Raw genomic sequence first — 23,829 nt, forward strand, 5'->3', positions numbered from 1 at the left:
ATTGCAGTACATCTAATAAAGCACTTCCACCATTTTCCACAAGCAAAAAGTATCCTCAGCTAGTTCAAATTCTCAATCGATGGCATTATCAAGGTCAAGGTTTAGGACCACAAGAACAAGGAATCAAAAGCATATTATTGCACAAAAGAATCTAGGATTTCATGGTATTGGATATGTATGCAAAGGCTCACCATCTAAAAGTGTTGGTACACGCCATCCCTAAACCAAGCCTATCTCTAGGCCCACCATGCCAGCCTCCCATCACTCGTTCAAGAAATCTTATGTCATCTCCCCTCCACCATCTTTGCAACCCAAAAAAACCTACCATATCCCCCCTTCATCCGCTAAATCCATTTTTGGTCCCTATGTCCCAAAATCTACCATGCTCCATCCTCCCATCAGCCATCATAAAAATCCTATTCCATGCATTCCTACACAAGATCAACAAAGGCACATATCAGGGCACATCATCCATCATCATCCCCCTACATGCTTTTCCATATCCTCTTCATCTCACAAAGCTTCTCCTAACCATTTTCCCAAAGCTTACCATAGCAATGTAAATGCCAACTTCAAAATGCATAAAGCTAAAAATCCACATCCTAGGCAATCATATGTCTATTTTAAAAGACATACTCCAAAAAGGCAAAATCCAATCAAAGAATGCAAAATAATGCAAAAGCCTATGAAAAGAAAATCCAAAACCATGTGGATCCCAAAGAAAAAAGTTGAAACCCAATGCATAATGACATCTACCATTGCTAATCCTCCATTTAGTGACTCATGTCCCCCATCTCCTAACTCCATCTTCGGTGCCTATATCCCTAAGCACACTTCCACAAATCCTCTATCAAGCTCGTATCTACCATCTATCCCCCATATGCTCTTTTCACACCTATCCCAACATGTGCCAATGTTGATCTTGCAAGCATCCCCATCTCATGCTCCTTTCCAACCTTTTCATCCCTCCATCTCCTACCATCAATCCCATCTAATCCAATCTATTGCATAAATCACACATCCAGTGTACCAACAGCTAGCAAAAAAATTGAACATTCCAATAGCTAGTGAAAATCTCAAAAAAAAAGCCAAAAATATCTGAAGAAAGCCAAAATCATTCCAACTAAGTCCAAAGTCAAAAAGTCAAAAAATAAAATAAAAATAAAGCATCCATTGGTGAAAACTTGGCAATTCAAGTGCCTTGGACAAGTACCATGATGAAAACTTGGCAAACAAGCATCATGCATAATCCAACCATCCCCAGCTTAGCCTATCATCATCATGCTTTTGGTCACATCTTGTCATCTAGCTCCATCTTCCAATTTATCCACCTATCTTTCATCCTCCACCTTTTATTTATCACCATCCACTTATCTTCTGCAACCTCACCCCATCATCCTAGCTTTCATCCATCTCCCTAGCGCCTTCAGCTTTTCCATCCTAGCTTCAAACCTATCACATCCATCATAAGACCTCCTTCCGCATGTCATATTTTGACTGGAGGCACTGTATTTCTTGGAGATCTTGTCTTGTCCATCCTCCCTTGTCATTGGTATCTCACTCTAGGCTATCCTCATGCAAATCCAATATCATCCTCTCATTAGCCACTCACTCTAGTGCCATCTATCAGCTCAGCTACCACCAACCTTAGCATTGTCCCCATCCTTGGTCGCATATCTATCATCATCATTGGATGCATCCTGCCAAATCCATACCTTTCACTATCACCCCATCCTTAGCTTCTGCATCTTTCCCCAACATCGAACCATCCCACTATACTATCATCGTGAGCTTTTTCCTGCTTGTAACTATCTTGGTTAGCTTCAGCTTGTAAATATCTTGGTCAGTCAGCTTGTACATCCTCTTTAGCTTAGTACCATTGTATCTATCCAATGTTCATGTCAGTTCATCCTTGATCAGCATTTTGCACATATCGCACACCCTTGGTTAGCTATTCCAATGCATTCTTTAGCTAGACCTCCTATAACCAAAGTGTTATTCTTCTTAGTTTAGCTTGCCAGACAGATCATTCATCCAGATCCATCAGCTTAGGTGCTCTCTGATAGATCCTTTTAGGATATATCTTTCCTTATGTTTGATCTTGGTTCGTTAGTACCTCGTCCTACCCATCTCATTAGAAAATGGTTCCCTTTTGGATTTTCACTTTCTTTTGATTTGGAACCTTCCCTTTTGGGTCTTGGAGTATCTTTTCCAAACAATCTTTTTGTTCCCTCCTCAAAGTTGTCGCGATCTTCCATATCATGGTATGCTGCGAATGGGGCAATCTGAGTGTAAGGTCTTGATCAAGTCTTTTGTTTGTTTTTCTTTTCTGCTTGTGGGTTACCCAATGTCGATTCCACTCTGATTCTTTCAAGATTCATATGTGATGTTGGGGCAATCCTTGTGTGTTTTTTTTGAGTCAGTTCGTCAGTCCTCTGGACAGTTGGTGAAAAGGCCTTGATGTTCTTGGTAACCTTGGTAATTAACCAACAATCCTATAACAAATCTAGTGCTCAACTACATGGTGGTACTTCTCTTTGAAGTAACCCCCTACTCAAAAAGCTTCAATGGATTCCCTTCATCTCCATTATCCCCCATCCATATCCAACATCTATCTCTCCTACCCCAGCTTGTGCAACCATATCTCTTAGAATCAATCTTCACTTTTAGCTTTAGGGATCCACAATCCTAGTCTTAGGGATCCACCAATCCAATCAATCCACCAAGCCTCCTCTTTCGAGATCCACAATCCTAGTCCTAGGGATCTCCAAAACCCATCTTCCACCAAGATGACTCTTTGACATCCTGTTGCATTAGCTTTTATAATCCCCTCATCCTTCTCCCTATCCTGGATTCCTTTTTATAGTGCTTCGATCTTTCATCCTCCACCTTCCCGAAAGTCTTAAGCTTGCTTCCTCTTGTGCATCTGATTCTCCTTTATCATTCTCCCATAGTGAGAGTTTGAGCTAACTAAACCTCTTCTCTTAAGCCACTCTTCGTCCTTCCACCCAACAAGATTCTTGTATTTTTCAAGAAGCCGTCGAGCCTCATTTTCTCTCCCTATTACCTTCTTGAGGGGGCATCTCTATGTCTAGTCTCTCCTCTTCTTATTTGAGACTGGGGCAACCTTGTTGCTGAAACATCTTCCTTGTGTCTTCTTCACTCAAAGTTTTCTGAAATAGTGTTGTCTCAACACTATGTCAAAGAGGGGAAAAATGTAGACACCTAAATTTGATTACACCACTTTGGTAATCCTATTTAGTTATCTCTAAAGGCATCATTAATTAAATTCCTATTTAAATAATCATTTGCCATCCCCTAGCTGATTAATTTAATTAATCATCTATAGTCCTAATTGATAAATCAAATAACCTATTATTTATCGATTAATCCTATTCTTCTATCTAATTCCAAAATCCTCATTTATTAAATAAATCTATTTGATAAATAAAGCCCTCAAATCTAATAACCCCTAAACTATCCTAAACCCCCTTTTAGCCTAATCCACCCCATCCACCCATACTAACCAAGCTTAGCCACTAACTCACCCACCCTCATTTGAATGCCATGCACTTGCAAATCTCTAACAAGCTTAGTCTAATCCTAAATCACCTCTAATCCCACTGCTAACCTTGTCACATTCCCTAAATAAGCTTAAGACTTTCCTAAGCCAAGCAAAGTCAACAATCTCAACTCACTCCAAAATATCCCAACCACTAAGACATGAATACTCTTACAAAGGCCATAAAGACTCTTACAAGCCCATTCATTGCTCTTACAAGCCATTTATGAGGGTCTTTATGAAGATATTATCCCTTGAGCCTCCTTTGTTGACTCATCCATCCCCTTGCCTCTATTCACTCACCCTGTGACATGTGTCACTCCCTGGTTGGTGCTAAGCAAGCACAATCCATGTGCACCCCTTTGACTGCATCCTAGCCCTCCTTAATCTTTCATCTCTCCTTGCATCTTAACCATCCATCCCTCAATCCCTTAGCCTATAAATTTAATCCTCTCGCAAGACATTTCATCAAAACCTTTAAGCCAAGGTTATAATGCTAGTTTGAGAAACAAAGCCTTTAAACCATACCCTTATAATGCCAAATTGAGAGCTCACAAGGCTACCAATTTTTCATTACCCATCCATCTCCATTGAAGCTAGTTTTGAGAACCTTGAGCATACATACCAATCCTTTACTTAGACTCATCCCTAAATCAAGTGACCATCCTCATTGGGAGAGCCATTCTATCGCTCATATTCTCATTTGAGGGTTTCACTTTGTGTCTCATATATGTTATGATTTTTATGCTAGTTAATGCTTTGTTCTTTTAATAGATTAGTATTTCTTGCTAACATATTTCTAATATTAAGATCCAAACACTACCTTAGTTCCCCATAAATCAACATGGATTACTAGTTTTGTAGAACATTTATGGAAGGAACAAAGAAAGAGGAAAAGAAATTACGAAGAAGAAAATAGTTCTATTACACTATAGAAACTCCTTTTTAATTGTTTGGGCAACATCTATTTTCAAAGGCCTTGTTGGAAGAAGAGAAGAAAAAGATCAATAAAATCATAGCATCTCAAGGTGAAGAAATCATAGATTTAAAGGAACAATTAACAAGTCAAAAATAATGAATGGATCATGCCTCAAGTTGGCTAATCAGGCACTTGCTTGTAGACCAACACCAAGAGTTTATGCTCTCTACTTAAAAGAAAATTTTATTTTGTTTCAACTAATGTTAACTTTTAAGGATATTAATGCAGAATTCAAATTAGCACAAGAATTTTATGGACTATATCAGACTCTACCACCTTGGCAAAAGAATTTTCTTTGGGAATTATATGTTCATAATTTTGTTATCCCTTCAAAGACTCAATGGAACCCCTTGCTTTATATAGGGGATATACATTTAAGAGCCCTCATGTCTTGGATTTCTAATGAAGCAAACTATGATAGGAAGTTGAATAACTATAGCGATGAGGAAAGGATAGAACCCTTTCCATTAAGAGTTGAGACTAGCAAGCCTAATGAAGTTCTCAGGGATTGGTTCACATTAACTTATGGAAACAATAATATAGAAGTAAGGGATAGGATCTTTGCTACCAGAGCTATGGTTTATGCTAATTATGAGAATTTTCCCTAGTTTTCTTTCCAAAGAGCTATGACTGGTGCTATGAGTAGATGGGCTAGATTGCTTGAATCACTTAAAAATCTAGAACCACATAGTCCAATCAACTTGGAGGTAGCACTTCACAGGGTTCCAAAGTATCTAGAGTTAGGGGAACAGGCTAGACTAGAGTTGTGGTGTCCCTTAACCATGCATACTCTAATGCTCTTGTGGCCTTTATATTACATTAATTCTAATAGACTTGAAAAGTTGCAAGAAGATTACAAAAGGGAAGTGTGGCAGAGAACAAGAGGATTTTACTATACCTTCAAGAGAAGTAGGAAAGAAGGACTGAGATTGGAGAGTTCAAGTCATTAACAAGAAAGTGCAATGCTTGAGGACAAGCATTAGTTTAGTAGGGGGCAGATGATGAGGCCAAATATTGCTTTTATATCATGATAGTTTTTAAACACTTTGTTGATACTCTATTTTATCTTTGTTAAAACATTTGTGGACCTATGTTACCGAACCTATGATAAACCTATGGGTAGATACTATGCCATCTTTTTCTAGTATTATATATATTATGTAGTATTTCATATAGTTATCAAAATGTGTGTTCTTATATTTGAATTTAATTTGATAAATGTTTATTTGCAAACATGTCTCTATATTATAACTAACCTATTAGCAATGAACCTAAAAGATGTTTGAAAGATTTCAAAGATGACTGTCAATATCATTTAACTAGAAGAGAATGCTAAGGAGTAGCCATGGTGGAGGAAAGTTGTAACAGTTCCAAAAAACACAAAAACAAGTATGGAGGAGCTATGAAGACTTATTGTATTCTCTACATGTATTCCTATGGCGAGTGGATGTTCAGACTTTATTATTCCTGCCTAAAGCTATTATTTATTCTTCCCACCTTGAGTTATTAATTTGCTTCTTTCTCTCCTCTAGATTTAAAGTTAGGTTATTTAATTTTCTATTATGGGAACAATTTTTGATCTCCTATACATAGGAATCAACCCAAGTGTGTTAGTTTAGCTATTTAGAAGAAAGAGTTTATGGGAATAGATAGTTAACTTTTACAGTGAGTTGTGTTTTTACTGTTCTATGTGTTATGTAATAAATTTCTAAAATGTACTGAAATAGATTTTGGCTTCTATTTTGTGTTAATATTTTAGTGAATCTAACCAAGGGGGCCCACTTAGAAGGTGTATTATATTAGGATAGAATAGATTTATTTCCAAGCATTCTTAGTAGTGTAAGTAGAAGTTGTAAGCTCCTTCCTGTAGCATCGCACTTTGTGAATGTTCTTGCAACATAAGTGAGAATAGTTGTAGTGGATGAACCTTGTTTGAATATTTGTTAGCCTTTCATTTTATTTATAGTATTCATAAAGTTAAGTGCATTAGTTTCCTGTCGCAATAGTGTAAGTTCTGTTTCTTGCATTTTACTTTTCTGCAGAATAAGCTTAGCGACTCATTAAGAGACCTAGTGCACATACTATGCCGACCATTTCAAGTATATGTATCTAGGAAATGCACCTCATAGTGGGAAAAATAGTCCTTAGTTTGAATATATTATTCCTGAGCATGGCCCAGAGCATGACTACGATACACCTATTGTGAGGCAGACCAATGGGTATCTTTAAAATTACAACCATAATTTCTTACCATATTATTTTTTTAATTTTTGGACAAAATTATCATTTTGAAGCTAATTTCTCTATACCATTGATTTGATAGTCCTTTCAGACATACGTTTACCATTTAAAAGAAAAAAAAAATTGATGTACTTAACCATATGGAAAATGAATTGCATATTATTGTTCTACACTTGATTTTATAAACTTTAAAAAATAAAGTGTTCATTATACAATTTTTTTTGCAAGTTATGGTCATCATAGGAAAAGGTATAATAATTTCAAGATGGAATCACTTCAGAAAATCATAGAAAGATTCTACTCATCAAAATATTATGAAAAAATACAGAAGTTCTAGATCTCACTCTTACCTATTATTCTACAAAAGGGTTTTTCAAAATACTATATATAACTACATGGTTTGTGGAGTCCATGGAAAAATGTATGTTATGTTTTCAACAAAAAATAAGAACATTCTTTTGTACACATGTGGTTTGAATCTCTTAATGTTATACATTTTTAAAAAACCTTATCAATTTAGAAACTAGATTCAAAGTAATACAATTTTTTTTTTACACATGTTCACATCTTGAGTCCATGACCCTCAAATGGGTCTTCCAGCATCAAGTTGACCTGGTTTTAGAAAAAAGGTGTCCACTTATACCCCCCTTTTTGGACACCATCTTGGTGCACAAACCCATGTATTCAGGCTCGCTAACTAGACTTCACTACTCAATACAAAATGGGATACAACCCAATGAAGAAAGGCTCAATATCCTTAAAATGACAAATAAAATTATTATTATATATAAAACCATCTACAATAACATATAACAATGTCTTCTTATAATTCAATGTAAGAACAACACATAGATATGGTGTCATTTTAATTGCTAATTACTCACTAATTGTGTTCTTTAGAAACCAATAAATCAAATCTATAACACATGCACAAAACATACACATCTAACTTGCACACCTCTATTAAATAAAACATTATTAAGAAATAAAATCACCCATATTATACTTTCACAAATGTTAATTCGATCATGTAATGTCAGCATAAAATAATTCTTAAGATATGCAAACCATTTTTTTCTTACAAACAAAAATTAAAATTTATATTCCAAATCAAGTAAAGATAAGCATAACTTTGACCTTATATATTTGATGTAAACTAATTTTAATAATCTTTGATGATAAAAAATGTTTTAACCATCAAACTTGAAGACTATCACTCAAAAGCATATAAATTCTACAAACCATAAGATACTTCTTTTAAACTTTAGAATTATAGAGAATATACCTTAAAAAATATTTCTCTATATGCACACTAAAAGCTATAAACATTTTAGCCTCAATGGATTTAAAGACTATCTGCACTGAGAGAATGCTTTATATTTTCTTGTGTATTTAACCAAAAATTAATTTTATTAATGATTTGACTATTTGGTGAGTTGCATACATGAAAGTAAAATCTAAACATCATATTGTTGTCATCAATGACAACACTCATGTTTATACTCAGTGTCAGTTTCAATCTTTCTGATAGGATATATATATTAAAAGACATATATACTATTAGATATGTTTGTCCTCACCCCCACTTGGTACACTTGGTTAAAAATTTTGTAGGATTTCTCAATAAATAATTATTTTTTGAAACATGTTCATGAGATCACTTTTCTAGAGTAATTTTATCAATAGTTGTTATTTTTATGTATGTATGTATGCTTGCACATACAAACACACACGTGTGTGTGTCTACACGTGTGTGTGTGTGTGTGTGTGTGTGTGTGTGTGTGTGTGTGTGTGTGTGTGTGTGCATGTACGTGTGCATGTGTGGGTGGGCACACGTGCACACACACATCTATATTTATATTTATATGTTTGTATTTATGTTCATGTATACACACATATCCCTTTGGGATTTATGACATGGCTTAACAACCTTATATAGGATCCTTAACTCTGTGTGTGTGTGTGTGTGTATGCATGCACGTGTTCATGTGTGGGTGGGCGCACGTGCACACACACATCTATATTTATATTTATATGTTTGTATTTATGTTCATGTATACACACATATCCCTTTGGGATTTACGACATGGCTTAACAACCTTATACAAGATCCTTAACTAAGATGGTAATGGTTTCTTTAATAAATGAATCTTTTAAGGAAAATGACTACCTCAACTCCCTACCAGTGCTATTAGAGTGAGATCATAGGTTCAAATATCCTCTAGTAAACCTAACAAGGAGATTGTGGTTATGTGTCTAATATATTCCCTCAAAACTCATAACATGGCTTTAGAACCTCATCTAAGATCCTTAGCTATAATGATTTTATTAGTGGTTAATATTTGTTAATACACCAATAGTAGAAATTTGATAATCAAAATTTCATCATAAGTGTATTATTTAAGGAGACCTATATTTCCATATTTAAAAAAAAGAAGTAATATTATTAAAATCAACAAATAATTTATTTTCTCATAAAATTTATCCCAAATTTTGGTCTAAATTCTTAATACATGATTAGATTAGATTAAAGTATAAATTTTATAATCTATTGTAAAGATGTAAATTAATTCACCAATAACATATCATAATTATTCGTTAATTTATACAATCATATCACCAATATATAGTTTCAACTATTGACTTAAAATTTAATCTAAAAGTCCTTGCTATATTAGATGAGGTAAAATGTAATTATAATTTTTAAAGTTTGTAACATAGGTGAACGTATGCATACAATGTAAGGTTTGATAGAACTATAATGTAAATGAAGAAAATCTAACTACTACATCAAAAAAGGAAAAGTGATATGCAAGGTTCACAAAAATGTAGAATATTAAATGGTAATAATTACTAGGATACATCACTCACCAAATTCTCCATACATGTAGGAAGATCCAAGACCTTGAAACTAAGGAAACCAAATTAGTAAAATGTAAGGTACCAATTCATGATCTTCACAATGTAAGGTCTTGGAATTCGGTCTTCCTTTCCCTAAAAAGAGTCATAGATGTTAGGCAATAGATGAATATAATCTATTAAATGAGATTGTAAGACTAGACATAGGAATGTGTGTGCCGAAAAATGAGTGATAAAGGAATGGTTTTAGGTTGAATTTTCTATGGGAGTTAGTAGGTCACCAATTGTTTTTGCTTTACAACATATAACAAAAAATGTGAAACACTTAGTTCTTTTTCTTTCTCTTGGGTGTAGGTCATATTTTTTGGTACGTTGATTTTATATAAACATGTTGACTTAGGCATACATTGACTTTGACCTATACCTAATTGATCCTAAATCAAAAATCTATTTTGGGTCTAATAGATCTTCTCCTAATCTTTCTAAATCTCCAACTAAAAATGTACATCTTAATTATAGGGTATAGGTCAACTTTGACCTATACATGAGAATATCAAAATCCAAAATAGTAAAGTGAATTTAGGAAGTTCTTCAAAATGGTTCCTTAGATTTGCAACTGTATCTTCTTTCAAACCTAGGCCTCCATGCTTGAGAGGAAAGCAATTTTTACAGGTAGGGGTTTATAAGAATCACCCTTGAATTAAAATAAAGATATTATAGAATGAAATAAATATTAAATATAACATTGAAAGGAAGAATAAATGTGGGTCTCCTCCTTTCATGGAGAAATATTTTTTCTCTAATGAAGAAAGAAGCTAGATTTATGGAAGCAAATTTGTAAACTCTTGAATGGTGCATCAATGGATGAATGAATGGACTCCAATTCTTTCTTATTTTCATGAGCTCTATGAATTCTTCTACTTAAGATATTGAGAGTAATTTCTTGATTTTATGTGTTTCCTTGCAATTGAACAATTGAGTGTATAATCAAATGAATGAAGAAGGCCCCCTTTTATAATAATTCTAGGCTTCAAAAGAGGGCTCATTGCATTGGGTGATAAAAAGGTGAAAAACATTTAAATGGACCCAAAAATCTCACAAGTTAACAACATCAAGTATAGGTAAACCTCAAAATATACTAGTATAAGTTTCACTTTGGCACCTATATCCAAGAATTTCTACTAAATGGGAAGATCTTAGAGAACATGGGTGCAAAAGTGGTTTAAATACAAACAAACCAAGAAAGTAAAAATATGTGATTTTTTTGTGGAATGGGTGGATAAATAAGAAATGGCACATATAAATTAGATCCAACTTTGATTTTTGTGTAAGATTGAAGGATGAAAGAGATCCTAGATTTAAATTATCTATCCAATTAAATTCAATATGAGGTCCTAATGTAAGAAATGCAATGAGAAGTGCTGAAATAGTCCTAAAAGTTGTATAAATGTAAGTGATTACATTTTCAGATGGTACAATGTTGACGGGGGCTAAAATTTCTTTTGGAATATTGATATTGAAGGATCTGATGAGAAGAAATCCAAAGATCTAGTAGAACACCTAAATGCAAGAACCTATCACATAGAAGAAAATAAAAGAGAAGCCAAGGGTTTGGCTGTAAAAATGTGAAAGAATATATTATCAGACTAAAAGAATAAATTAAAATACAATGGATCAATCCTAATAATGGAGATCTCAAAACCCTAATAGGGAAGACCTAAGAGACAACTAAAATTTCAAAATTAATATTTAATTATTAAATGGAAATTCATGTGCATAAAGTGAAATCAAAAATAGGGAGTAAAGATAGATTAATAACTAAAATGAAATTAATCCTTTCATCTAACACCACCTTAAGATGAGCAACAATGCAACTACAAATAATGCAAAAAAAAGAAAGGAATATACATTGCTAAAAGAATAAATGGGTCTTGGTAACATGGCCTAATGAGGTACCCAGCACAACCGAATCTCTAAAACATAGAGAAATAGGGAAAACCATGTGGGAAAAACCCTACTCCAAAAAGAGATAGAAGAAGCTAAAAAATAGAAAAGAGGGAAGGAACGACTCATGACAAAGACCACCCAACAAAAAATTCCTTCACCCTATGCATAGATTGTCATTGAGGATATTGTGGGGATACAAAAGGTTTAGTGAGGATGTCTACAACATACACAATAGTGGGAATGTACTCCAAGCTAAGAGAACTATCCTGAATCAGATGCTTGATGAAGTGCATGTGAAACTCAATGTGCTTGGTCATCTAATGATCAATTGGGTTATGAGAAATGTGTATAGAACTCTAAATGTTACACCAAAAAAAGGTGGAACTATTAGGAGAAAATGCAAGCTCTGTCATCAACTATCAAATCCATAAACCTCCTTGCTAGCTAGTGGAGCTTCCCCATATTCCACATCTATAGATGATAATGTGTGATCATATTTAATTTTACACAAAGACCATGTGATAGGAATAGAACCAAGATCAAAGCAAAATCCATAAGTAGACTTTCAATTATCAATATCACTAGCCCAATATGAGTCTATATAGCAAAGAATGTAAGGATCACTTCATGTGTAGTGAATTCCATAACATGTAGTACTCTATATATACCTCAAGATATGTTTGGAATCTTTCCAATTAAGCTCATGTGTTAATGTAAAAATTTGGAGACAAGGGCAACTGCAAAGGAAATATTAGGATGCATGTATGTCAACTACAAAAAACTACCCACAAGATAATTATATAATGTGGAATCCACTATAGGAGTAGTGTAAGTGCTAGATAAAATAACACTTGACTAAAAAGGTGTGGGAGTAGGCTTACAATCAATCATGTTGAATCTCTAAAGCATATTAAGAGAATACTTCTAGTGGAGAATGGCTATCCCATTCTAATACTAAACAACATATAGGTCCAAAAAATATTGCAAAAGTCCAAGGTCTATCATCTCAAAGTGCTCCCTCAAAGCTTGTTTAGGACTCTAAATCATAAAGGATGAGCTACCTATAATGATGATATCATTTACATATAGAATAAGTCAGCCCCAATACATTGAATGTACACTATAGGATCAAAATGACACTGAGTGAATTGTGAAGCAAGCAAGAAGGAATCCATGTTCTCATACTAAGCCCAAGGGGATTTTTTGACACCATATAAAGACCTTTGAAGCTTGCATACCATAAAAGAGTCCTACACAAAATGATGAGTCTGATCCATATAAATGTCCTCATGTAGGTTTCCATGCAAAAAGACACTCTTCACATCCATTTGAAATATTCTCCATCCATGAGAAGCTGCAAGAGAGAGTACAAGCTTAATAGAATTCATCTTGGTGATAGGAGAAAATTTCTCAAATTAATCAATACCCTCAACCTTTGAAAACCCCTTTGCAATAATACATGCATTGTACCTATCAACAAAACCATCTACATCATACTCAACATGATACACCTACTAGCACTGAACCAACTTTCTTCCTTTTGGAAGAGGACAAAAATCTCAAATGTGGTTCTTCGTCAAAGAAGAGTACTCCTCATCCATAGCCCCATCCCACACTAAGTTTCCTATCACCCATGAAAAAATCTATGGAACATCTCAATGGTATGAACCCATAATCTAGTACCAAATGTCTTAGCATGAGTGTGATGAGAATTTGAAGGATCTTGCGCCATAGGTCTAGCTACATTATTAGTATCATGAGCCCACTTAGGCACTATCTAAACATCAATTGGAGGTGGTGAAGGGGAATCAACATCAAGGTTTTCTTCTAAGGATACATAATCAGGATTAGGAGAAGAGGAAGTACTAAGTAGTGAGCAAGAAGTTGTGATGGAGGCTCCATCTGAGGATAACACTCATCAAAGTAGACATCTCACTAAAATAAAAACTATTTAGAATCAAGATTAAACAACCTATATTCCTTCACATACTCTTAGTAGACAATAAAGATGAGTGATCATATTTTCCTCTCCATGGCTTTCCTCTGATCATCTTAAATGAATGCCCAAGCCTCACTACAAAAAATACAGAATGTAGAAACATCAGGCTTGAGATGAGTCCAAGCCTCCTAAGGGGTAAAATTTCACAATGCCTTATGAGCAATTGATGGCCTCATCCTAAAATGAATAACTCATATCTTCAGACTATATCATAAAATTGGCAATATCTTGTAATGTCTTTTTCTTTCTCTCTGCAACCACATTTTGTTGAGGGTTGTAGGGAATTATGAGTTGGTGTTGTAAACCATGCTCAACACAATTTTTTTTGACAAACTAATTCACATATTCTCTTCCATTGTCAGTGTGTATATGCCTGATAGAAAGACCAAACTATGTCTCCACAAATGTCTTAAAGATTCAAAATGAATAAAACACATGTAACTTGTACATCAAAAATTACACCCATGTGCATCTACAAAAGTCATCTATGAAGGTAAGAACATATTGAGCACCTGAAAAAGATGGACAGGGGAATCACATAATAACATTCTGCATCAAGTTCAATGATTCCTTAACATGTGTGCATCTAACCACAAAAAAGGGATCTTTGTGATGTTTTCCAAGTGCACAACCTTCACAAACACTGATAGTACAAGAGATATGAGGTATCCCTATCAATGATCATGCAAAGCTTTCTCAATACATTTGCATGAGGAATAAGAGAAATACATGTACAATCAAAGCTCTCGAAGCCATCAAATTGATATATGTGAGACTAAAGATCAAAACTGTAAGTAAAAACAACCAAGTTAGGATCATGGAGAACCTAGATAACCACATTGTATGGTGAGAACTCAACTATCTTACCAAAGCTAGAATGAAAAATTTGAAAGATAAATAGGAGGTTCGTAGAAATAACTAGAACCAAGAGAACATCCTATAGGGAACCACCCTCTAAATAGATAGTTCCTGAACCTGAAATTGAAAGTTGTGCATAGTCACCAACTGTAATATATGTAGTAACACTCTAAGAAAGTAAGGTAGCAAAATTAGGTGAGTGTGTCATATGCTCATTTAAAAAGTGCATGTCCTTTCCCTAAAGGAGTTGGTGGTGGCTTTGTCGAAGCAATTTACTATGCTGTTTAATGGTCTTCTATAAAGCCTCAAGAAGTTTCTAATGCCTAGAAAATGGATGTCCTTCCTTGCCACAAAAGTTGCAAGGATTACTTGTAAACTTCTTATTCTTGGAGGAAAACTCGCAGGACCTAGAAGGTTTACCCTTTAGAGTGTATTTTTGAGCATCTGATCTAGGAGAATTTTTGGGGGAACTCTTGCTTCTTGTTGTATCTAATTTGGGCTTTAGTTTCTACTTCAACTTCCATATAAATGTCTAAGGAATCAATGTTTGGTTCTTTGGTCCTATGAGAGAGTCCAACTATGACATCTTGTCCTTCTCTCTAGTCAATCGATTATAGAATACCTTAAATATGGGCATGGTAAATCTAGGACCAAAAGCATCCATAATGGAATGTAAGGTAGAAGAGAAACTCATAATGTTTCCTTGAAGCTTTGATAGTATCTAATAAATGCATTTCTTATTGGTCTTCACTTTTCCTCAATTGTGTAACAAAGATATATGTTGTTTAAACCTCAATAGGAAGTCCTCAATAGAGAAAAAAACAACTTTGTAAAAGTGAAGAAAGCTTTCCCTCAATCTAAAGTGCCCTGATCTCATTGATGATACCAAACAAGTCCTTGAACTTGGCCTAGATTTCTCAAGGTGAATTTGACCCATCAAGATGAAACTACAACTTGTCTGAAACATTCAAAGAAATCAAACCCAAGAGTTCATTCATTTTATTCATGTGCTCCATTACCTCAAAAGGCCTCTGTAAAACTATTTGTACTTCATCTAACCAAAACCACAAACCATTTGAATGGAGAATCCATGTCATAGAAGATGTCCATGTATGATAGTTATGTCTCTTTAGAGGAACTAGACAAGAAGAGGTCTTGGGTATTGTTTTAAAAGGTGTTTGATTTTTTTAATAGTTCTAGTTAACTGATGTAAATTATAGAAAATACAATATAAAACACACCCAAAAATGCAAAACAATGAACCCTAGATACCAGAAAGAATGTGTATACAAGAAAAGAGTAAACAAGGCTCTAGCTTGAGAATCACGTGTACCTTTGGAAAATACTGATGAAATAATAGAGAATTTTTAATGTACTTGAAAATATATTTTTGGTGCTTCTTTCAGATCAAGAAACGGAGCTAAAATTAGCAAGTTATGCCCCCTAGAGTGTAGAAAGAATCACCATCCTTTGACTGAAAAATAGGTACAAAACTACAAAACAATCAAAAAAATACCTTCCCCATCATGTCCATCTCAGAATCTACTTTTTGATGATATCTCATTTGCCCAAAAATGGCTTTGTATGCTCAAGTTAGAGCCAAGAAACCACCAAGTGCCCTGAATTTGCAAAAAAAATTGTAAAAATAATAATTTGGGGCTTATATATAAGTGCTTGGATCCCCCACATGACCTTAGGAGGACTAGATGGAGTGGGAGCAGTGCTTAGGCAGTGCAATGGGATGGGGTAGAGAGAGCTGGGTAGAGCTATATCATGTGAGAGGAGAAAAGGTTGCATGGCTGAGGACCACTACCATTGGAAGTGTTGTGGTGGTGCAGTTGCGGCAGTACAGTTTACAAGGGATGTCTAAAAAAATATTTAATGATTTTTTAAAATTTTCACATCTCAATTTGCATGCCAAGGGTCATATGACCCTTGTAGACATCTTGTTTTTGCCTTAGAATACAATGTGGATCAAAATATTTGCGTTATAATGGAAATAGGTTTCAATGTCCTTTGCATTTTAGATACCCCTTAATTTACACAAAAATACCTTAAAAAAATGAGATCTATTATGTCAAACCCTTGTTCATCTTTTTCTCCAAAATAAGAACAAGCTACAATAGATGTGGTTCTAGTACCATGATGGATTTGATGAGAGCAAATCCATAGATCTAGTAGAACACCTGCATGCAAGATCCTGTTGTAGAGAATAAAAAGATACGAGAAGGCAACGGTTTTTCTCTAAAAATATGAAAGAATATATTATTAGACTTAAACAGTGAATGAAAATACAATGGATCAATCCTAATAAAGTAGATCATTAAACCCTAATAGAGAAATTGTAAGAGGTAAATGACATTTAATAATTAATATTTAATTATTAAATTGGAAATATATGTGCATAAAGTGAAATGTTAAGTAGGGACTAAAGGTAAGTTAATAAATCAAATTAAATTAATCCTTTACTCCAATAGATACTAATATAAAACAATGGTCTTAAAGAAATATTTGACCTTATATAAATTATAAAATATATGTAGACCTATTTCACAAAAAACAATTACAATTGTTAGATTATATTTTAAAATAATGGTAGCATCGAAATGTTATATTCTACCCCTTAAACCCTTCAATGGTTTTCACCTACAAACCTCAAATGTTCCACAAGAATTCTATTTTATAAGTTAAATGATTCATCATACTAATTAATGCATTTTCTTTTTCCTTTTTTAATACTTGTTTATATATATATATTTTTTTAAGTATGATTGAAAAATAAAATCATGAATAATGCTATTTTTTTTTTATAAAGGTACATATTCATGAATGTAAACTAAATATTTTTTCTAAAAGATGAAATATTCTTCAAGATTTTATTTCTTTTTTAGTGGGGATCTTAAAGTAATGCCTACTTCATTGTGATGGTAGTGGTTTCTTGAACTAATTAATATTTTCGAAAATAATTTCTTTATTCAAATGTTAAATTCACAAATTTCAATATAAATCAATGAAAGATAGTCATTATCGTCTCATACAATAAATATCTTATGTTGGACTATTACAAACATATATTTGTCGCTATTTTTTTATTATAAGAAAAATATCAAAAATAATCTAGAAATGACAAGATCAATTGAAAGCATACAGAACTATACAATATTAGAAATATAAATTACATATTTAGATATCTAACATATTGCATTATTTGATGTCCATATGAAATTTACACTCAAATCCTTACAATCTTTTTATTGATAAAAATTAGAGTCATAGAACACTTTCCTTAGAAGCAACTCAAAAATTAGAGTCATAAAAATTAGTTATTGAAAATATTCTATTATATACTATTTATTAACTAATTATTTCTATTTATAAATAGAAATAATTATCCCACAAATTTCATAGAAAGAAAATTCGCTCTATCTTAAGTCGTATGTGATAGAATATGATATGATATGTTAAAAATAGAGTTATGATTCAAAGTTTGAAAAAGTATTGAATTTATGTATCGAATGAGGGTTTGAAAATCAAAGTTGACATTGTGGTCAGTGAGTTCAAATCATATTTAAGAATTGAAAGTGTTTAGGAAGAGGAATCAAGAAAAATCGAGAAGAATGAGTAGAAAAAATCATAAAGAAATCTGCCATAATATCACATTGCTAAACGATGAAAGAATATATTATTTAACAAGAAAAGATAATTATTGGATTCTCATAAAACTAGATGGAAGCATCTGATACTTCAAATTTTATTTTTATTTTTAATGTATATTGTTGATCAATGAGATGTCTCTTTCTTTTTTGTAGTTGAAGTGTGGTGGCACCCTCGTCTAAGCCTATTTGTTTCACCCTCCTATCCATGACAATTTAGACTAAAATTAGCAAGTGACTTGCAAAGCATTTGGAGAGAAAACTTTGTCTCTCTACCTACTATAACCTTGCTCTTCTTGCTTGTACCTTGATAGGGCTTTACAACCTAGCTTTAATCTCCTTCCATAGAGGAATCTTCCTTAAAACACCTAACCCCCTAATCCAAAAGTCGATCTAGATCTATGAATTTTCATCTCTAATGGATTCCATTGTGATGTTGGGGTTGCCTTAGATATTGGGACAAAGTTGATTTTGGGGATCAATTTGGAGTTGCTAGATGACTTCATGTTTCTGCAAAGTACTACCTCCAACGTCAGCTTAAAGAAAGTTGAAAATACAATGATATTGATACAAAATTGGAAAGGAGAGCTTGTAGGATAGCCTAGCTCAAGTGCTACATGTAAGGATCTTCCAATTGTGTCTCATTGGGAAGTAGGCCCCAAATTCTATTGTTGATAATATTTCATTAGTTTTTTCTTTTAGATTAGTGTGTAGGTTTCTATCTTACAAGCCTATTATTGAAATGTTTAGGATATGGGTTTCAACTAAGTGTAAACTTACATGATCAATAGAGGTAGATGCAATGGTAGGTGCTCTCATCACATTCAAATTTTCTATTGAGGAGGAAAAAAATAATGTTTTGTCAAGAACATGGAATTTTGGTAAGCACCACCTAGCATTGGTCAAATAGAAAATGGGTTTTAACTTGAGTGTTGATCTCTACAGAATGAGCCTAGTTTGGGTTCAAGCTTCCTACTCTATCTTTGGAGTTTTTGGATTAAAATATCTTGAAATAGATAAGTGACTCTTTTGGTTATTTTATAAAACTAGACGCTATCATCCTCCACAAGTTTCACCTAGGGTTTATAATATTTTGTGTTAATATGACTGTAAATAAAGACCTCCATAGCATCATAACTTTAAATCTAAATGCATGAATTGGAATAAATTGATTAGCTATGAGAATGTAGAATTATATAGCTACATATGTAGGAAATATGACCATGTGGTCACTGACTACAAAACCCAAATGAATGAAGGAGGGCAAACAAAGGGGAAGGATGTCATTGTTGAAGAAAGTATGCCTAGTAAAGAATTGGGGTCCTCCATTGGGCTGGTTCAAATTCCCACACTACCCCTTGAGGGGGATGCAACCAAGAAAGGTGATCATTTTGATGATTATCCATTTGAAGAAAATATTGATAAGCTTTTCTCCTCTCTAGAGAAAAATAGGGAAGACCCCAAGGGTTGATTGTAGGAAGGATAGATACAAGGAAACAATAGGAGAAAAAATGTGGTTCAAGCTCCTACCAAAGAGGAATCTAAAGAATTTATAGGTGGGGCTTTTTCCTCACCAAGAAATGAAGGGGTTATGGGGGAAACCCTTCCCTTTTAAATCTCATATACTATTGTAGAGAACATGGAGAGTTGGACACCCAAGTCCTCTTGGTGGATGAATTTCCATTTCCTGAAGGGTACTCTTATGGTCACTAATTTGTGGGAGGAGTACCCTTGATTCACTTCTACCCTCATGTCACCATTTCAAGAGGGTGGGGTTGGCAATAACCCAAGAACAAAAAAAGTGGACAATGCAAGGCAGATGTGGGATTTGAGATGAGAGTTGGAAGGCTACCAACAAGAGTGAGAAGAAAAAAGGAAACTTCTCAAGAATTTCTCAAGTTAACAAGAGGACCTTGGAGGAAATTCAAAAAGGTAGTGTTGGGCATTTTTTTTGCATGAGGTCAATGATAGGAATCCATAGTGTAATTCCTCTCTTGGAAAGAAAATCTTGTTAAGGATCCACTCCAAGGTTCAGTGTTTGTCTTACAACATACCAAAATCCACTCAGTAGAAGATAAATGTGAATGTTCACGAGGAGGCCATTGTTGGTTCTAAAAGAACTCTTTGTCTTGGAATCGAAGTAAAATCTGTTTTTTGTCTCAAAATATAACACCCAAAAGAACAGTATTTTTGTATTTTCTATTTTTTCAATGAATGCAATTCTAATGATGCAACTACTATGAGGTCCTATTCTAACAGGGGGTTAGCAAAGAAAATAAAAAAACTGAAAGCAAATAACATGAAATCAAATAACTTGAAATTGAAATTCCTAAGTGGACATAAGCTATAGAACACAACACATTGTGAGTTAAACCTTTGAAGAAATCGGTAGGAAACCAATGAAAATAGGAGCAGTGCTTCCTAGAATCCACTGATGCAATCGTCGGTGAGAATCTTTAACAAATTGAATGATGTTTCACTCTTCATAAAATCACAAGGCCATGGAAAGTGTGCTTATGTGAGACAAAAATCTATGTAGACACAATTGGGTGATCTCTTCTCAAGCTCGTTACGTCAACAAAATTCATATATATGTAGTAAACACTAGAACTAAAAGATTGCACAACCAAAAACAACACAATAAACCTTTGGTTCAATCACAATCTCATGAATAAAATCCACAAAACACTGACAGATTCAGGCAAGAATAACTACACTCCAAATGCTAGCACCAAAAGCATAACTTTATTGCATAATAACGGCAGCCTTTGTTACATTTTACAATGGGGTATTTATAAGAAATTGTCTCCTCAATTTTTGTTGAGAGTGAGAGATATCTCAATTCAATAAAATGCTTTTAAAACATTAAAACAAACTAAATATATACAAACTAGTAATCTAACTGGTGCTTAGAGGGACTCCATCCATATTTTATTCATTAATTGGATGCATGAGCCCTTTACATGTCAAAAAAAATGAAAGCATGAGAGAGAAAGTACAAGGAAGCCATCAGTCAAAGTAGAAGTGCATGGAGACACCAAAAATAGAAGCTGGCCCTTCACTTGATGTGTGTTAGAGTTAACTTGCCATCAAAAATGCACTCCCAATGCATGTAAAGTGCTATTTTTGGAACTGGCAGTCAACTATTGGTGCACCTCTAAATTGCGGAGCTGTGAACTTGGAGAGCTACGGACTTGTGGAGCTACAGACCTCGACTGGGTCAAAAATCTCAAAATTTTACTAAGTGTCAAAATTCAAATTTTGGCATCTAGGTTTTGTTCATCTTTATCCTAAAGATATGTTTGGATCTCTGCCCTTGAATTTCTCTATAATCTCAATAATTTTAGTAGCATCAGGAAGATCCAAAGCCTCATACTTATCTTTGACCTTTTGTTTGTAGTTGTCCACCTCAATTCGAGTTTCTGCAAAATCTCTGAGTTTGGTGTCCAACTCTAATAATGCTTCTTCTATTCTGAAAGCTTGTCTGATGTCTTCATCACTGGATGCTTCCTCTAAATTCTTTCTGAAATTCTCCACAACTACCTCAACTGGTAAAAGCTTCTCTTGTTCTTCATCTTCAAAAATATCCAAGCATGCATCACTGTACAATTTTTCTGCTTCCAAAATTTGCTCTTGGGCTTGGTCCTTGAGCCTATGTATCTCATCATGCAATGTTTCCATCACTTTATTTCCCTCTGGAATCTTTTCTATCCAATCATCTATCATGTCTAACTCTTCTTTAGTATATACATCAATCAGAATGTGGTACCTTTGTCCTTTTATGGCCTGTAGAGTTTGTAAATCCTTGCTCCAAACCCATAATTCATCCATAATACTGAAGTCCTGCCTCAAAATTGCCACGATCTTGTCAAAATTCTCTTGTGTAGCATGTAATAACTTTAGACTTCTTGTAATTATAGTGACACCCCTTCCCTTTATCACTCTTTCTTGGAGTCTCCTATTCTGAGGGTTCTTCATCTATAGTCTCAGTTTCTGTAGATCCCATAGTTTGATCCTCAACTTCCTAGGGAGGCTATTGTATACATTCTACTACTTGTGCCTCTTTTGATGGCTCATCACTAACCCTTGGTTTTGGTTCTCCTTGTAATGGCAATTCCTTTTTAACATGTTCTTATAAACTTGGAGGTGGAGGTGTCACTGAAACCTTATCTACCATCATATCCTGAGGTGAAGAGGGAGGATTTGGATGAGGACCTTATGTCTCAGGTGGCATATGCATCCAATCTTGTTGTTGAAGTTCACCTATAGGAGTATCTCTAATCTTAGCTCCAACTAATTTTGTACCCATTAGCATGAAATCAAAATCTAGAATGGAGAGAATATCATCACCTAGCTCCCTTTGCTCATTCACCCATCATTGTACTTCATCTTTCGAAGAAGAGAGTTCTACCATTTCAACTTGGGTGGGTGGTGGGGTATTTGTGACATTCTTTTTTCTTCCCAATTCTGTGGCTTTGGCCTGTTGAGTTCTCCTTTATAGATGCACTTGCTCTTCCTCCTCATTTGACTCTATTTGATCCTCATCTGATTCTTCCTCAGGAATGGTTTTAGGAATAGATGGATTAGGCACTAATCTTTTACAAACTCTTTGCCTCTTGTTCATTCTAACCTTGACCCTCTTTTACTTCTGTGGAACCATAGGAGAAGCGGGCTCTTCATGCATTAGATGAATGGATGTCTCTAGAATCTCTCCTTCTTCTTGTTGGCTTGACAAAATAGGAGACAATGGAAAATCAACCTAGATATGAGAAATTCCAAAGTCTCTGGGGTCCTGGGGAGTAGATTCATGTTGCTACGAAGGGGCCTATTCTTCAACATGCTCTATTTGGGTCCTCTAAGGAGAGGCTCTCTTCCTCTTTTCTTTCTTCTTCTCTGAAGGATGGTAGCATCCCATTGGACGATCAAGCTAGTACACTATTTTTGGCTTGATAGGAGACTAGAGCGCAAAGATAGGAACTATGAATTTTCTCCCCTTTACCCTTTTTGGGTGAGCATGTGCATGGAATATCACTGTATCCAAAATTGGATCAAGTGGAAAGGATTTTTTGATCCAGCTCTTTGTCATTCTGATGACATGTCTCACTCGATGATTAATATCATCTCCTTCCTCTCTATCAATTTCTACATTTAGGATGGGCCTTTCGCCAACTTTATCTGTATTGAATAAGGGATCCAGTAGCTTTTATGAATCCTATAGCCTTATATCATCCAGGATGGTCAAATGGAGAGCCTTCTCTACTAAATACAAAGTCATTCTACAATAATCCCAGATACAAACATCATAGTCATTTGTGGTATTCATCCAATGATCTTCAATGGAATCCTCATGGTAGAACTCTTTTCCTGCCAGATTTTCCACTTTACTAACATTGTCAAAGAATGGCTGAGGAGGGTTATATTCTTCGAGAGGATAATTATCCCATTCCCACTCAAAATTTGGGATATCCTAATTTCTCTTTACCTAGTATGCTCCTATTACAAAAGGCCAATCCCAACAGGGCCTTCATTGTTTCTTGATCCTCTCATAAGCTGACTCAATCTGTTGAGAAATTTCCATTAGAACCAACTTGCCACTTGGGTATCTTGGGAGCTTCTTTGGATGGATGGATGCACCACCAACCCAAATGTATGTGAATGTCTGAAACTGGATGAAATATGCACCAAGAGCTATGATTTGTGCCTTGGCCTTATTAGACAATCTCTTCCCATA

Source organism: Cupressus sempervirens, chromosome 8 (genome assembly GCF_028749045.1).
Source record: "Cupressus sempervirens isolate cs-2001-9-10 chromosome 8, ASM2874904v1, whole genome shotgun sequence".
Lineage (NCBI taxonomy): Eukaryota > Viridiplantae > Streptophyta > Pinopsida > Cupressales > Cupressaceae > Cupressus > Cupressus sempervirens.